Source organism: Amphiprion ocellaris, chromosome 11 (genome assembly GCF_022539595.1).
Source record: "Amphiprion ocellaris isolate individual 3 ecotype Okinawa chromosome 11, ASM2253959v1, whole genome shotgun sequence".
Lineage (NCBI taxonomy): Eukaryota > Metazoa > Chordata > Actinopteri > Pomacentridae > Amphiprion > Amphiprion ocellaris.
The window spans coordinates 26,455,326-26,465,964 of record NC_072776.1 but is presented as its reverse complement, the minus strand read 5'-3'; the positions used below and the strand labels follow the sequence as shown (position 1 = coordinate 26,465,964).

The following is a 10,639-nucleotide window of genomic DNA, read 5'->3' as shown; positions in this document are numbered from 1 at the left end:
GTAGAGCACAGTGGTCTATGAATTCAACCCTGACATTAATTCTTTCACACACATTGGCCCTCAAAGCTGCTGAACCCGTTTCTTTATTCACTTCTCACTTTAAGTAGCAGTGTGTACAGTATCAGTCTGCAGCCTGCAGAACAGTCAAATAGTACACTATGTAGAAAAATGGAATTACTTGGAGACTTGATAACATCTATGAATCTGGTATATTCATAATATTAATTTCAGCATCTATTTTTTTTTTTTTTTTTATTATTCCTTATTAATCCCACAAGGGGAAATTCTGATTTTCGCATATCTCCCCAATTGGGTCAGCCACAGTACAGCGCTCCTGGAGCAGGAAGGGTTAAGGGCCTTGCTCAAGGGCCCAACAGTGGCTGCATTGGGGCTTGAACCTCTGACCTTCTGATCAGTAGCCCAGAGACTTAACCGTTGCGCCACCACTGCCCATAGGTAAGTAGAGAGGAAGACTGGAAGCTGGAATTGAACCAGCATCTCTGAGACAGTCCGGTTTATAAGTCACCCTCTCAACCAAAGAGTGTTTCTGCCTGGTTTCGAACCAGGGACCTTTCACATGTGAGGCGAACATGATAACCACTACACTACAGAAACCATCTGTTGTTGAAATTCTCCTACTGTGGTCCGCTGTCAAAGTGCGGTTTTATTGAACTGTGGAGGGATGTTTAACTGCAGGTTTACATTATTATCAGGAGCTCCCATGCAGATTCTAATTACTTGTGTAAAAACTATCTCAACCTGAGAAGGCTACAATGGAAGCAAGAACAATATAAAGACTAACCTGGAGGCCACAGGAAGACAGGTCATTTCTATGCATATTTACCACATAACTTGTGTTTCCATTTCTTTACAGACAAAAATCTTCTCCCTTGGTCAATTACACATTCCTAACATTCTATATCTGCATTCAACTGAGGGGAGTTAATGTTGAGTTGTGACAAGTGCATGTATAAGCCACCTTTCCTTCCTAAAGAGAATCTTTCTTTATTTTCTTAGCATCACCAACAGTAGCAAGTGAAGTCCCTGCTGTGTATTGTTATTTGCAAACTGGCTGCTTTGTCAGTTTTAAATGTTTTATCTTTCTGCATTCTGGATTCCCTGTTGCAACTAATAGTCTAACAGTAGTATCAGCAGATAGTTGCTTTGTGACTTCATTTCTTCGAGTCCACTGTAGTCTGTAGATGTTAACTTCTCATAATGGCACAAACTGTGAAAAACTAAGTTTCACAGGGTTCAAAAACTGAAGACAGAATCCCAAAATGGACGTTTTTCAGGCCGTGATTGTGTAATGTGAACCAACATTAGTTACAGCTCCTACAGTAGTAAAATTATACGTGTAACAAGACTTGAAGCTCTTTTAACAGAATATAGGAGTACAACATCCACTGTGTAAACTTTTTTACCATTATAGTCAATGAACAGATGTCACAGAGTGTTCAGTGGCTGTTCATTAAATGAAATGTGAAGGCAGTGGGACTTGGGCGAGTGTAATGTGGATCACTGCCTGTGATTATAGCAGCACTAAAAGTACACAACTGAGCCAATGAGTCTAATACATGGTTTCATTTCAAAATTCAGAAGGATGCAGATTTATTGACAGAAAAGTGACTTTAGTCTTCCATTATTAAACATGGAATATTGGTTTTAACTAAATTCAAAACCCTGAAAGGCATATCGCAGTTAGATGAGTGCACGCATACAGTCACACAGTGCTGCAAGCAAGAGGAAGGTTTTGTTCTTCCCAGTGGTCCTTTCAGTGCATTGTTAAGATGTCCATATGGTTTGTTTGTTTTTTTGCTGGAAGACACACATCATGATCAAATAAGGTAGTCAACACCATGGTATAAATTTAACAACACACTAACAGCCTGTCTACTTTCCAAAGCAAGAAACAAGCATAAAATCCCAATCTGTAATAGAAGCCTCATCCTCAGTGCTCTTCTGTGGGCAGAGTAAAACACCTGGTTCTGATAGAGTAGAAATAATGCCAACTGAATATCAGCTGTGAACCAGATTTCTGACTGCTTGAAGTTCACTCTTATTTTACCTTGGTTTATAGCACTCTCCCTCCTCACCCTGTTCTCCTCCACTGGCAATGGCTTTTTTTTGCTGGGTAGTGTTTCCACAGTTATTCTATTTCTTCTTTTAACCATAAATCCAGCCTCATGTTGGATCTGGACGCAGCCAGAATTGTACAGTTGGTCCAAGGCTTATAGGGAACCAACCTGAGTGCTGATGTTGTCATAATTCTACAGCTATCACATTGTGCATTCAAAACAGAAAAGCTTGTCTATGGCCACTTTAATAATTAAAAACAGGAACTAGTATACTCATGATTTGTGCTTCAGGCATTTTCAGGTGCTGTTTATTAAGAGAGGAAACTATTGAGCTACTCACTTATCTGAGTAGACTATACACATTTAAATTGAAAGACAGATTTCTTTCACCTAAATTTAAATTTTCTCTACTTTAGTCAGGTGTCAGCAGCGGCAACTGTAGTTGCGTATTAGGTCTGGAGATGTTCATCTTGACCATGTCATTAGTTTATTCAGAATATTATAGCAGAGCTTCAAAAGACAAAATTTCTTTCAGTAGAGCCTTTTTTAAAAAGTGTTTTTGCATCACTAAGTGTTGTTCTCAGCTATTCTTCTTACAGTCTCCAGTCAAGTGGAGTCTTCAGGTGTTCAAGTAAGTCTTTTTGAGTTTAAGTATCAGTGTGTTTCCAGTCACAAACTCACAGCAACAGCTGTGACATATTTTTTTTTTACATCTTTTATGCACTTTTCTTATATGTCTGCTGAGCACTACGAAATCTACAGTCACTGACAGCTTGTGGGTGTATGTGGTTGGGTGGGTGGTGCATTATGCAACACAGGATATGTCTATATGTAGTTGAATGAGTGTCTTTAAACTGTGTTCAGGTCAGTCTAGCAGTGAGCTGGCAGAAACCAGTCTTCCCCAGTTCAGTGTTTGAGAGACTTCAAACCAATTGCTCATGTGAGCTGGTGTCATGATGTGGAGCTCTTAACTTAAAAGTTGCCAGTGATGTCCAGCCAACAAATTCACATAACTCACAGTAGTGGGCGCGATAACTGTCTGTAGAAATGAATGGCAGGGTGCTGTGGTAAATGACCTTCAGGGGTTTAAAGGGGATGGCAGCAGCACAAACATACAGGATAACTCTTGAATCCAGTGTAAACAGTGTTATTTTTTAATGCAGGATTTTGTTTTGGTTTTTTTTTCCTAAAAAAAATACAGTAGATAAATTGATCAAAGATTGATTTTTTTCTTTCAACAACAAATACACAAGAGTACCATTCATTTTTGAATATTTAATCACATTACAACAATGTAATGACTGATAGAAAAAAAATTAAAAACTGAATGTATTTTTCCATTATAAATTTAGAGCAGTGACATATTTCCTTTGGCCTTTGTACAAAACATCCATGTTGTAAAGTCTTGATGTCAATAGCATTACACATAGTGGTCTTTCTGTCTTGTAGCAACACATAACTTAATCTATCCCTGTAGCTCTTTACTGATATAAGTTGTGCAAACCAGTCAGCCAGAAATTCCCTGTCACCTGTGCTGTTCCCGTTAGTTGAAGCCTACATCCTCTTCTGAGCATGAGGCTGGGGAAACAAGTGATGAGTGAGAGAACATGAGGCGGGTGAGGAGGAGATGATGGCAAAGTCCCAAGTTGCATTTTGACTCACACCCCTACCTCCTCTGGGAACGGAGTTGCTGGAGACTCAGCTCTGCACCTTTGGAGGCCCCGGCCCCGTGGTGCTGATGGATATCCAGGTGGTTGACCATGAGAGAGGAATGGCCCATTAGCAGATGAACGACGGACCCTGAAGCTGACAGGGTTAGTGTGAGACGCAGCACAGCTGAAGGGGGCAGCAGCAGCTGTCATCAACACCGTCAGCCCAAAATGGACCCTCATCCCCATGCTAATTACTATGAACCTATACACAGAATTACAATGAAAGGATGTTGATCCAGTTTGTACTGGACATTTGGTTGTGTCAGGCTGCACTTCAGTATGTAGTTCAATAAGCTTTATTTACAGACATAAAAATAGACAGTAATATATGGAGTGATCCTTAAGACACTGGCTATCTTTAGAATTTGACTTTAAAGTAAAGTCTCCTTTTTTGTGTCAGAAGGTCTCATATTTTTTTCCTCCATAGGACTGTCTTTCAGCGTGTTAGTTTGGGGCAACATCATGCCCAATTTTAGGGCTATAAGGTATTCAAAGGGTTCTCTCGCATGAATGTTTCCTATGTCTGTGAAATAACATGAGTCACACAGTCTCAGTAGTGCAGCCTAGCTATACAGCAGTCCTGCTACACACACCTCAACCGACTCCGTTTCTATTTAGCAGCTTTATGTCTGTAAGTAAATTAAACATTAAATCTGAAATAGAAAAATAATAAAACTGGTCAAATGTTACACATGCAGTATTAATGCAAAGAAATATTAATACAGAAAATACACTATGGAATTTCTGTAGCATAGAAAAAATTTGCATTTTGGCATGCCTTTAAATATGGAAGTCTTTGCAATAATAACTTTATCTCAAAAACAGGCTGCAAAGTACTACATAAAGACATAAAAGCAAAGAGAAGGAAATGATTACCATTTAAAATCAAATACAAAGATACAGAATTAAAGGTTACAATAAGCATAAAACCTAATTTTACTAAACAAAGGGATAACTAATAGTATTGATCAAAATATTGCCATTCTCAAAAAGTGTTTTTAAACACATATAGTGCCTTTAAACCATTTCTTGCAAATAAATGACTTTGCAATTAAAGCTGTTACACATATCTTCAGATGGACCCACACACACAGCACTGCAGTGTGCCTGTCTCTTTTGACTCCTAAGTGGTGCTTAACCGTAACAAGTCTTGACTGAATGTAAATTTGTTTGACAGTAGTGCTTCCCATAAGGAAAATGATACCACCAACATGGAGTGTCCCCTAAAGCCACTAAATCCCTCTTTGGGGGCTGTCTGTTTGCACCTGTAGGCTTGAGTACTAACACCATGGTCGCAATCCATCTGCTCCCCTTCTCCCATGCCAAGGTCGACAGCCTGAGGGGGCAGTGGAAGACATCACTTCTAGGATAGGGACAACTACTCTTTCCCCATGGATGTAGAGCTCCTCCAGCATGGTTAATTCTTTAAAGACCTGTCACCTTTCAAACACTGAAACAAAATAGCAACAGGTCTTCCCTTTTGGAACTTTTTAAGATGATATGAAAGTGATGTAAAAAAATCATATACACACACACACACACACACACACACACACACACACACACACACACACACACACACACACACACATATATATATATTAGGGCTGAGACTTTAACATGTTAGTTTTTGATTAATTAATTATTAATTACAGCATTTAATCACACCTTTCTCAGTTCCCTAATTTCTGGCACACCGGTAACACTGATGCACACTCCAGCCCAGTGGGTGGCAGTAATGCACCTAAAGTCTGTTTGCCAGCCGTGAAGCAGATGCACAGGACACACTGATGTCAGTGCACAAGAAAGTGTGGTGAACAGTGAAGGAAGATGAGACCGCATTGAGCTGGTTGAGCAGAAAGTTTTCTTTTAAAAATCTTTCTGATGGCTGTGTGCAAATTGTGCAACAAAGAGTTTTCTGATCACCGCAGCACCTCAATGCAAAACATGTTGCCACGAGCACCAGACCTAACGCTAGCTACGACAGTCCTGGTACCAAAAAGCGGTGTAGCCATCCCATATTTGACCACTTTTCAAGACACTGAAAGTGCTTGAGTTTACTAAATGTCTTAAAATGTTGAATATAATTGTTATACTTGTACTTTGACATTGCAGTAATCTGTGAATGTAGTAGACAAATGAAAAATGCAGATAAATGTAAATGAAACAAACATTTTTGTTCTTAAAGTTCATGTATATGTCTATTTATCGATGCAGTCGTCAACCAAAATTTATTTGAATTGAAAAGCTTTGCTCATTGTGTCAAATATTGCTATCTGACAAAAATGTGGTTAATCGTGATTAATTATTTACAAAGACTATAATTAATGAGATTAACTTTTAATCCTGTCCTCAGATAGTTTTATTAAAATGTACATAATTATATACCAGCTACGCCCTGCATTTTGTTCTTAAAGTGGCAAGAGGTTTTCTGTGAAACAGGAAGTCTTAATTTTGCTATTGTAGTAAGTTTTTAAGAGTTGATTTCCCCTCACAATTTATCACAAAGACTGGTTGCCATAGGAATAAGAGTACCTTATTTTCTCTTGGTGTCAACACAAAGCGTAAACAAACAGAGAAAGAGGCTCCCTCTGATATGGCTCCCTGGGCTTGGGTGTGTTTCATTATCACAAAAGTGCTCAGCAAAAGCTAAAAGAATCCAGAGGTCCCTCTATCACAATAAAAGACTGAAAAACATGCCAAATAACTTAGTACAGATACAGAACAAAACTGCACTTCATTTTGCCTCTAATTACACTAATGGAAGTCCCTTTGTAGGCCTCAGTGCCTCCAAACCGTTGAGCTAAAAGAGGATAGGCACTCCACTAAAGGCCCCATTGTGCAGGGTAAGCCCCAGCTTAGACAGACAGGGAGATGGGACCAGCTGTAATTAGTTTAGCTCCCTCGCTGCTTCACATCTTGCCAGGAGAGGCCTTTGCCCAGTTAAAGGTGTCTCCACAGGGCTTTATGGCTAAAATGAGGGTGGATCATCTACTAAAGGTCTTATGGAAGGGGCATGGGATCACTAACCTCCAATCTGACATGCTCTGGCTAAATTGGATGAGGGGGGAGTCATACAAGATCGGTGGTTGGATGAGTGAAGGGACCTAATTATGAAGATAGTAAAGGAGGATAGTAGGGTATTCATGCAGCCACTGATACCAGCAACCTACTTGTATAAATCTTAAAATAAAGGTCAAGAATCCATTAAACAGAAAGTTGGCTGTACTCTGGACTCTGACATATGGTACTTGAAAAGAATTCTTAGCATAATGAGCACAGATGAATAGGATTAGCCACATCAAGACAATTCATTGTCACAAGCGTCTTCAATCAAGAGTGGCACACAGAATCGCCTTAAAATACTTCAGTGTCACTTCCAGAACCATACGACACACATTTGATTACTCTGTTAGGGAAATCCATCTCATCTGGAGCTTAAATACACTGATGCAACCATAAACATAGTTCTAATTACTGTTGCAATATACAGTTCTGGCTATAGTCCATATGGAATGGACAAGGGTAAAACTACATGGGAAACCTAAAATCCTTCCACAGTTTTCCCTGGATAGGCTGCTATTTTCCAATGTTTGTCTTAACCCGGCCCACCAGAGTTGCTTTCTATTTTGATTTAGATTTTTTTTTTCCCACTGTGGGTGTTGTCTTAAGGAGGTGGGTTGTTCACACCTCAGTGAGCAACCTCAATGGTTCCCAACCCAAAGTTCCCAGCCCATTGCCCTGTGTGAACGGATGCCCTCTCCCCTCATTTACTCTTGCCATGAAAGAAAAGGCCCTAAATAATCCCCCTTTGCTCTAATCAGGGGAGCTCAGAGGGATTGTACAGAACCAGCGGGTTCATGCCTTTGTGACGGCCTTGACTGTCTTGATTCCGTTGGCATTTTCTGGCAAGGTCTACCACCCAGGGGCTTTTTAATTTGCTCTCTATTGACTCTGTGTTAATTGGGTTGGGAGAGAGATGCATCCAGATTTCAACCCCAAGTTCAATCATCTTAAACCTTCATTGTGTTTTTCACACATTTCACAAAAGATGCACAGCCTGCTGTGACACAAGATCTGTAAGGGAAGGGGAGGAGTGGGAGAACACAGGAGGGGAGCTTTTGGAAGAAAAGTAGAATTGATTCAGGGCTTGAATGTATGTTTGAGACAGGGGGCGATAACAGACCACTGGATCTCTGCATCCTAAATCAACTCTTGTCTTTTTTTTTGCCATTATTGTGACTTGAACTCACATTTTAACAAGACAAGTATTTATCCAAGTACTATTTATCTGACCCCTATTCCCACCTCATATTACCAACAAGATACATGCATAATTTTCATGGATAAGGAAAGCACCTGCAAGGTGTGGCCTAAATGCATTCAGACACATTATAAGTGGCATGACAGGTGGTTGAATGGACCACAGCAGGATGTTGTCTTGTTCACATTGTGATCGGATCCTACGCTGCCCATCAAAAAAACTATAGACAACCAGCTCCTGTTGAGCCAAAGAAAAATTCAGACAGATTCCTTCTGGGAGCTTTTGCAGGAGCCAGGAGGAAATGCAAGCTACTCTAAATGTCATGCAACTGATGGGTGTAGTTGAGACTAGTGCTAGAAAGTTTCTTGATTGGCTCTGGTAAGAGATTTCTTTAAAAGTATCATATGGGTCCAAATATTGGATGATCTTGGATGATATTGGAAGGACCACTGTGCCTTTTCCTATACCAATGCCAAGTGTGCCATGTGTTTTTAGTCACTGTTTATCTTCAATGTACGCCATTCTGGACTTGTCAAACACCACTGGTTCAACCTCATACAAATACACCATCTTGGGTGAGTCAACACAAATGGAAGACTACTTTTTAACTGGCTTTACTTTGATGCCATTCACCATGCAGTGCTTATTTCAATGCTATCTGCCTTTAATATATAGCTAACCAAACATGCCACAACTCATGTGTTGGTATTTATATTCGTATTATATTTTTTTTAGATATATAGGCATTTTCTGAAACACAAAATGCTTTTATCTTCATAATCTGTCTGTGGCCCTGGATATTGGTGACCTATCTTGGTCTGTTTCTAGTCTTGTTCTACTTTTCATTTTTAATTTTTAAGTAATTTATTTCCTTTATGACAACACATAAGACATATGAAAACACATTGCAAAAAAAATTCCTGCGCTTCCCAATTGGCCTCCTCAGCACTTTTAGGACTGATTAGATTTTTAAAAACAAACACCATCACTTTAAGCAAGTTATATAAATTAGCAGGTAGGCTGTCAGAAAGTACTGTGTAGACTTTTTCAGCGGTTTTCAGTGATATGATCCCCAGGTTCCATGCAGTACCAGTCTCTCATTCCTTCATGTTTATTAACAAGTCTGCCATAATCACCTACCTATTTTGCATATCTACATATCTATGCATCTATATCTATCTCTATATCATCAAGAGTAAAGCCTGCCCATTGCTTCCTTTGTCTGTGCAATGGTGGAGGTACAGATTTAGCAGTGCTAGGGTTTGTAGGGATGCCTGTAACAAATGAAGTGTCCTGGTTAGAGCAGTGGGGTGTTTAAGTGTGTAATCATTTGTTGCCTCCCTTCCCTGTAGACCCACTAGCCAGACAGAAAGAAGTCACTGCTGGAAGAATCATGAAATCCCAGTAATTTGAAAATGCACCCCAAGGAATCTCATTAAAGGAACTCTACACATCGATGGTGCAGCCTCACACTGCTGTTTTTCTTACTAAGCAGGAGCAGTCCATGGCGGATTTAACTGGATAATGGTATTGGTTTCACATCAGCACAGGAGCAGGAAGACCACAGTGGATAAGCTGTGAGGACAGCCTCTCTCTCTCTCTCTCTCTCTCTCTCTCTCTCTCTCTCTCTCTCTCTCCACTGTCTCCCGATTCTTGACTGAGTAATTATTCCTTAAGCCCACCTACCCAACCAACAAAAATAGAATTGATTTCCCATTATGGGAATCATCACTCCTGCTGGGGCAGTCCTATCAGGGTGACCAGGCAGCAAGTAGACATGTCTAACCCGAGAATCTGGGAATGGCGGTGCATGGGGTGATGTTGTGTTTCATTCCTCAAAACAAGCAGACATGCTGTTGTTACACCTTTTTGCCCCAGAACCACAGTCAGAAAAGTCTGAGAGAAAGGGAGGCAGGCCCAAACAACCATACAATGCTGGGTTTATTGACTTGAAAGGTTCTCTGTGCAACAGAGCTACTAGATACTGCTAGATCACTAGCATCTCAGACCATAATAAACAGGTACATTGGTTTCATGTACCCCCTACTTCAAATTCATTTCCAACCAAAAACATTCATGTACATGAGATCACCACTCGCATCTTTTCTGTGCTGTGTATGTGTCATTCCACAGTTTGGGAGTGGACCCCTGTGCAAAAACAGAGATACAAAAAGCGGAGTCCAACACAGACAGCAAAACAAAACACATACATCGTTTTAAAATTCTTTGGACTTTTTTTTTTTCTTTTTTTGGATCACTGGCTAACACTGACTTTCACTTTTACTATTCTAATGTGCTCTTGGTCTGCTTATTAGCTGTGCACTTACTTGTACCCAACAGCTTACTGGTTGTCAGTGCATTGAACATATAGAGGCTAGGGTCTAAATCTAAATAATAGTCTTTTTCTTTTTGTCTTATGCTCCTAATGCAAACAGAGCATTCCCTGATGCTGTTGCTTCACAATCAAAGCTTTTCACAACCGAGATGGTGGCTTTTGCTGTGATTTGCAAGGGCATGGTTTTGAACAATGTTTGAACAAAGTTTTAAAAATCACAAATAACTTTTATGCTCAGTACACCAGTGTG

General features: G+C 40.0%; 1 non-coding gene across 1 annotated transcript; it reads right to left on the bottom strand.

The window, feature by feature from the left end:
- Window positions 1–542: 542 nt before the first annotated feature.
- trnav-cac (transfer RNA valine (anticodon CAC)) lies at window positions 543–615 on the bottom strand. The gene has a single exon. It is a non-coding gene; the product is annotated as a tRNA-Val (tRNA).
- Between the last annotated feature and the right edge of the window lie 10,024 nt (window positions 616–10,639).